Below are 8,293 nucleotides of genomic sequence, written 5' to 3' on the forward strand. Positions count from 1 at the left end.
GTCTTGTGTTCACAAAAAGTAGTTGGATGAAATCATGAGTCAAGTGCATTGAAAAAGGGTGTTGTAACCGTTTACAATATTTGGCAAAAAAGATAACAATATGGTGATTTCACCCAATGACATTCAGCCCAAATAACATTAAACATATATATTATTAAAAAAAAAACAAGTACAGGAATGACGATTTAGAACCTCATTTAGTAAAAAAACAGACCATGTTTTAAAAAGCTGATTTGAAAGTAAAAAATGAAATACAATTGTCAACATGACCATTCCCAAAGGCAATGTTTGCAGTCCTTTGTGGTACATGAGTTGTAGCCTTGGATCCATGCACCCTCCCCCACTTGAACCAATCTTCGAAGACCCAGCATTCTACACAAAAAGGAGTCCCAGAAATCAATGCTCGCTGCTCCTCTGTCAATTGCTTGTTCAAAGTTGAAATATAGTTCGTGGAAAATGAGTGCCGAACCGTAAATTGCAACAACCACAAATGAAACTACAACAATTTCAAAACCCTAAAACAAAAACAACTACAAACTTAACAAAAAAATTCACAAAAACAGAATGCCCATTTGCCCCTTTCAACAAATGCACAACGAACAAAAAATTGACCTTATTACTTGAAGGAACCCATAACGCAAACGATATACCCAAACACAAAACAGTCCACCTAAGGAAATAACTACCAAATAACCACAAACAAAAAAGAACGAAAGGAAAAACACACTTACCTTGCTCGTCGAACAACCTTGATGACTGGAAGCATCCATGCGTCCTCTAAGACACACTCAACATAAAAAAAAAAAACAGCACAACGATGATGATGGCCACAACGAATGTCAATACAAAATCTGACCACCACACCGGAATTAGACTAAATCAGATGGAGAAATGGAAGGAATGGAAGAACGACGAAGGTCACAAGAACAAATGATAGGAAAAAGAAGGTCTCACTCTCATGAAAGACCTAAAGGGCAAAACGGGAAATTGAAATTTGAATTCTGATCCTCTCTGCTGACGTCAAAAATCAAAATTTCAAAAAAAATAACATCAACCAATCATAGCACGACACATGGCAGTGTCAAAACAGTGTTAAAATTATGATGTCAAAATATCGAGACGCTTAAAATATATAGCATCTTTTCGGGGGTGGTGTATAGTTTTGTTTTACAAATTTGGATTTTATTTCTTTTGAATTTTAATGTTTTGTTGTTGTTGTTGTTGTATCTTTAAAATATAATAACTTAGATATATTAAAAAGTTAAGGATAATGATACTTAGACAACATTTTTTGACAACATTTGAACAACATCTTACGTGTCATTCTGTGATTGGTCCATGGTGGTGTTTATGATTATTATTATTAATTGTGGAATAATTTTGGACCAATTACAGAATGACACGTACGATGTTGTTCAAATGTTGTCAAAAAATGTTGTCTAAATATCATTATCCGAAGTCATAGTTAATATATTCTAAAATATTAACATTAGTGTATTTTAAAAATGTAACAAAAAACAATATGAAACATATAACAGAAAATCCAAAGTCATATTTTCTGATGTGTTGTATAATTTGTTTTTTTTTTTTAATTTTAAATAAGATAGGAGCTGGTTGAAATCTAAGAATTGAAAGAACAATAGTTTTACTTGTTAATTTATTCTCCCGACAAGGTAGATCAGATATCCTCTTAATTTCAACACTTTTTTTTGGCAGATAAGAAATAAAAAGAATTCAAAATGAAATGGACCAGACAACTTTTTGTGGTTTGATATTTGTAGTATAAATTATGTTAATTATAAATTATTTGGCTTCATAACTTTATTAAATTTTATAAAAATAATAATTTAAAAACTATAAAGAAAACCCCTATTAAACTCTAAAACTTTTTGTATTTGAAATTTTCTTATTATGTTTTTCTTGCATGTTTTCAAATATTTCCTAATAAATTTTAAGGACATGGAGAAAAAAAGTAAAGAATAGTAGATGTAACTTTTAAAATATGATATTCAATTATTTTTTTATTAAAATATTAAATTGTAATTAGTTTTCTAATAATCAAGTTTGATGTTATAAAAAAATTTTATTTCTACAAAATTACTTTTAGAATTTTTTTCCACTTCACTCTAAGTTTCTAAGTCACTCATTTCTTTATTTGACGAGGAACCACAAGTGGAATCCCAACAAAAAAAAAAAAAAACTCTATAATTTTATCCGATCATAATTAAAAATATGATAAGTTCACTTTCACCGTATTTTAGTGATTTGAGGTGTAGATGGCTATAAGAACCATGCATGTCCCTCAAATTTGTTCAAACTGAATATTGATTTATTTGTAATCATTATAATATGATCAATTCCTTAAATTAATGGTTGTGTAGGTAGTTAGAGTTTCCTATGAGTTTTATAGTTCTAGTTTTGAGTTAAAGTAGTCTTATATAGAGCTCCAACACTTTTACTTATTGGGAAATTACGACTTGTTGGATGAGTTTGTCAAAAACGATGCAAGAAGTATGTTCGCTAAGTAAGTAAAAAAGTGGTTTAAGTAAAAATAAAAATAGCAAAAACTTGATAATGAGATGTGTGCTTGATTTTCTAAGTGAAAGGATTTTTCGTTAGGCAAATTTTAAAGAATTTATTCCTAGTATTCTCTCGTTGGTTAAGTTTACATTTGGCTAAGTGATTTTATATGAAAACAAAGAGTGTCAGTGATATATTTATATTTGACGAATGATAATAAACGGTGGGTGAGTTTCACTTTAGTGAAGAGTCGAAACTCGTCCAACGAGACAACATTTGTTGAGAGAGAATAACTTTCCTATACTTATAAATATAGTTTTAATTCTTGTATTTTATGACATGGTTTAATATAAATTATGTGGAACGTGGATGTAGTGATTCCAAGTATACACTAGTGCAACAAAAGGATATTATGACAAGTGGTTGTTTTGGGGTTATGACAGTGATTCGAGAACCGAGATATATATTAAGGCGAGGTAAAAAGGTGAGACTTTTGGTATCGATACAAAAACTGAGGCAAAAAAGGTTATGATTTTGTTCCGGTTCAAAAAACCTTGAAGCAGTAAACCCAAAAATAAAAACTTGGGTCTTTTGCCTCAATTGGATTTAGAACCGATACAATAGACCTTTTTCGGCCTCAGTTGGATTCAGAACCGAGGCAATAGACCCTTTTCTGCCTCGGTTGGATTTAGAACTGAGACAAAAAAATTGTTTTCTACTTCAATTATTTCAACAACCGCTGTCTAAAGTCCATTTTTTTTTAAATTAACATTTTTGTTTCTTCAACATTCCATATCACAGTTCGAGTTTTGTTAGCGGTTTTCATGATTTTTTTAGTCCTTCTAAAAAATTTTCATGACATTTCGACTTTGTTTTACAGGTTTTACCTATACCTATGTTTTTTATGTATATGGTGTACAAAGAACAAACAACCAAACCAAACCAGAAGAAACAAAAGTTCATCAAAAAGCTGAAAGGAAATGAAACTAACCTTCAGGGTAAGTGTGGTGTTGAAAGGAAACAAGCGTCATAAAAGAGTACCTGTAGACAAAACCAATCGGTCAAGACAAAAGAAAATCACACTTAAAGTACTTAATCAACATAAAAAGAAAGAAAAATGGAAGAAATGTTGAGGTTGTTGGTCGCAAAAATGGAGAAAGATAGAGCAAAGCGGCAACAACACAGAGAAAACGAAGAAGAACATAAAAGAAATGTGCAAGAGGCTCTATTACTTTGCGAAATTTAACCCTAGAAACGAATGTTATTACCTCAGTTATTTGTTTAATCGAAGCAATAAGGAGTCTATTACATGGTTCTTTTAAGAATCAATGCCTAAAGTCTCCAAAAAAAATTACAAAAGTAATATTTTAAGTTATTTTATGCCTCGGTTCGTGTCATAACTGAAGCATAACAACTTTATTGCCTCGGTTCTGCTAAGAACCGGTGCCTAAAGTCTCCCAAAAAAACAAAAAAAAAATAACATTTTTAGTTATTTTATGCCTCAATTCTCGCCATAATTAACTGAAGTATAAAGACTATATGGACTCGGTTCTCTAAAGAACTGAGGTCATAGACTTAATTCAAAAACGAGTCAACTAAAAAGTTAAATTTGCAGAGGGATTTGACCTCGGTTGTTTATAGAACCGAAACTATAGACCCCTTTAGGCTTTGGTTCTTTTTTAACCGAAACATTTATGATTGTGATAATTTTAACAAAAATGCCACCGCATCATTTTATGCTTCGACTACAATGAAACTGATGCCAAATACACAAGTTAATATTCATGCTTTTTATTAGTTATAGGAATACTACTGTGTGGTGGTGTGTGAAGTGTATTAACGACATAAGTCATAATGAGATCATCCTGATTTGCTAATATTGGACTCATGTAGAGGAAAATAACTAGTTGAGAGTCGAAGAATACTCGTATTAGAAGTTTTAGCAAGAGATCAAACTCTTATATAAAGAATTTATTTTGTCATACTATAGGGATCGAGATGTAATATGAATTTAATGTAGTTATAATTATTGAAAGGCATGAGTGATGACAAGTATAAGATCTCATATTATACTTACTGCCTTTGTCCTTTAGAGATTGAGTCAAATGTATTTATATATGAAAGCTACAAGGGTATTTGTGTGTGATACTTTTTAAACATTTGATGATTAAATATAATATGTAGAGTTGTCAAAACGGGTAACCCAGCTCGACCCGACTCGACCCACCACAAGTTGGCTACTTAGTGAGTCAATCCAACCCGATTGATTTATTAGCGAGCCGAAAAAATTCGAACCCGACCCGACCCACCACGGGTTGATGGGTTAAACGGGTTGGCTCATTGGTTCACTTAACTTTTTTTCACCCTCTTCTTCTAAGATTCTTATAACATGTGTTTATTAAACAGATTGAAACAGTAATAATTGGACCAATTGATATAAAAGAAACTAAAAAAACTGTAGATCTAAATTATTCAGTAACATGTGTTTATTTTGTATTTATTAATATAAAAAAATTAAAAAATCTTAGTTATCATGAGTAGGATGTGTTTATTTTGAAATAATTAATATAAAAAAGCTGAAAAATCTTAGTTACATAAATGATGTTTTTTATATAGGATATTTTATATTGCTATTATTGTGTATATTAAACAATGAAAGTGTTTGATAAAGTAGTTAAGTGATTGTAAAAATATTGTATATATTTTTCCGTGTTATTCATTATTAAAAGTATTGTAAAAATATTGTATATATAGGATGTTTAAATATTGTAAAAATAACCTGAATAAAGGTTATGCATTTTGAATAATTAATTTGATTTCAATAAAAAAATATGATTTGAATAATTAATTTGATTTAATTAGAAAAAAATAGATGGGTTGATGAGCCAACCCTACCCGCTATGAGTTCAACCCGTGTGAGCCGGATTCTTAGTGAATCGGGTCAAAATTAGCTTGTATCAAAATTTTCACATTTTTTTCCAATCCAATGACTCAAACCCGTGGTGAGCTAGGTTAGCTCACGGGTTTCAACCCATTTTGACGACACTAATATGTAAATTGTGAACCAATATATCGCCTTTATAATTAGAATTTTAAAGTAGTAATATGATTAAAATTTTCTTTAGCTTATCCTATGTTTTCCCTTTTCTAGTTGGTATGTACAGTTACTTCAATGTGTTGCATAAATAGTTTTTTATAGAATAGTTCTAGTTTGTTTTGAAATATACTATATTAAAAATTCTTGAACCTTAGATAATATATCTAATTTTGTTTAATACTTACGTGATAATCTAGATAATAGACAGATCTATTATAATTGTTTTTACAGCTTTGTGAGTAATGATTATAGTGAAAATAATTTGAGAAACACAAGTATATATATATATATATATATATATATATATATATATATATATATATATATATATATATATATATATATTATTCTTCTTTTCTTCTTTCAGTTATGCTTTAGTGCAAAAACAACGTATAACGTCACGTGTTCAATGTCGAACCACTAGATATTTAACGTTAAAAATGACCGGTGACATTTTTGTAAATAAATGTAATTATTAAGCGTCGTTTATAATTGTAATTCGACGTAAAAGGATGTAAAACGTCGAGTGCCCCAATGTTAGACATTAAAAGGTTAGTGAATTCAATAAAAATTTGAGTGAGAGATTGAAAATTCATTCACTTTATCTTAGCGCGCGAGATCCTCTTCTTTTCTCAAACTTTTTTCGAATGAAGTTTGACGACCATCACAGGTAATCTTTCTTTCATTTGATACAAATGCATGTTAATTAACTAATTTATGTATGATTTTCGTTTGTTTTGACCGATTATTTTTGTGTTCTTGTCCTTCATAGACATATTCTGTTTTCTCTCTCACGGGTGACGACACTTTATTCCGATGAACCCACCTGTTGAAGGTCACAGTTTTCGTTTTCGTTTTGAAGAACTTATTTGTTGAACTTGTTTATTGTTGGTTATTGTTTTTTTTGTTGTTGATTAAAGTTCATGTTTTATAAAATACCAAAATCTGAAATTTGTTATTTTTCTGCTTTTCAAATTTCATAGAGTTGTTAATAAGGATCATAATTAATTAAAAAAAATAAAAAAAATTGATTAACTTTATATATTGACAAAATTCGATATTAAATTAATGTCAAATTAATTTGACGTCAATTTTACGTTTCTTGATATGACGTCGTTCATGAATTCACCTTTAAAAGTCCAAAATATTTGACGTTGTAAATTATTATTGTACTAGTAAGATTTTTAAACACTGGATTCACTTCACAATCCTTTCCATAACATACAAATATGGAGTCATTAAGTGTGAATTCATTTTGATTTAACATTCACTTCACAATTCCATTAAAAAGTATGTTGGTAAGAATAAATGGTTTTGAATTGAGAAATAAAGTTACAAATAAAAAAAGTAGCACAGAAACAATGTGAACAAATTCTCTATTCGAGAATATAGAATCATTTATATTTTTTTTTTTTAAGTTTATGGTGGATTTAGGATGATGACGGGATAGAGTAGATATATGTTTGATTGTATTTGTATTTCACATAAAAATTCATAATCATGTCCTCAATTTTATTGATATAAGATTTGTGTCTTATTCCCATTCCATACTCATAATGTTCCAAATATTAATTATTTTTTAAAAATAAAAATTATAGAAAAAAATGGTATTATTTTGATATAAAAAAAATACACATTTCATTTTTTCACTATCAAATTTGAGGATTTTTTTTATAATTACGTAAATGTCAAGTAGAAAAAACAATTATACATAATAATTGAAATAATATAACTTGATAAAAATAATATAATTTAATAAAGTCAAGGTTTATGTTTCCTGCAATATAATTTATCATTTGAACAAAAATACATTGAAAGAGAGAATAGATAAATATATAATAAAACAAATCAAATAAAACTAGATAAATAACCAAAATCAACAATAAAAATATATTTTTTTAAGTTAGAACATAATACTCATCTTCTCTTTAATTTTAAAAAAAATAAAATATTACTCATCTTTATACACATATTCATCTTTACATACATATCACGTATCAAACCAATACAATATTAAGATTGAATTCACACAATATTATTCATACAAACTACGAATTTATTTATATATTCCCAATCATTGAAATACACTCGATTAAATATTTTGCGAATAATGGAAACCAAAATAAGAAACTATATTAAAAAGAAAACTGATATAAATCCCCTAACAGCATTATAACTTATTAATAATTTATTTATTCAAACTAGACTATAACTTTTTACGAAAATGATACTTGAACAACAAATTTTGACAACATTTAGACACGGGATATGTGTTCAAATTTCAGTGGTACACGTGAAAAATGAATTTTAAAAATAAGAATGACGTGGCAATGAGAAAGGGGGGCAGATTTTGAATTCAGATTCATTTTGTCACTTTCAGATTTGTAATCTGATAAGCATTTGAGAAAGAAAAGCTCGAGCACGAAAACGAAAACTAGAAAGATAAAGTCATCTTCCTTCCACCCAGCCACCACTGCCTGCGGCAAGTGTTGTCTTCCCTCCACCCAGCCACCTAGTGCTGTCGTTCATACGCGAAACTTAGACGGTCTCATCTTCCCTCCACCCAGCCACCCATTGCTCTCAGAATGTCGTCGTGCATACGCAAAATTTGCGCTTTAATTTAGGAAGGGAGAAAGTCCCAACTCCTCTAACTTATTGGTTGAACTGTAACTTTGA

The sequence above is a fragment of the Vigna radiata genome, chromosome 8 (genome assembly GCF_000741045.1).
Source record: "Vigna radiata var. radiata cultivar VC1973A chromosome 8, Vradiata_ver6, whole genome shotgun sequence".
Lineage (NCBI taxonomy): Eukaryota > Viridiplantae > Streptophyta > Magnoliopsida > Fabales > Fabaceae > Vigna > Vigna radiata.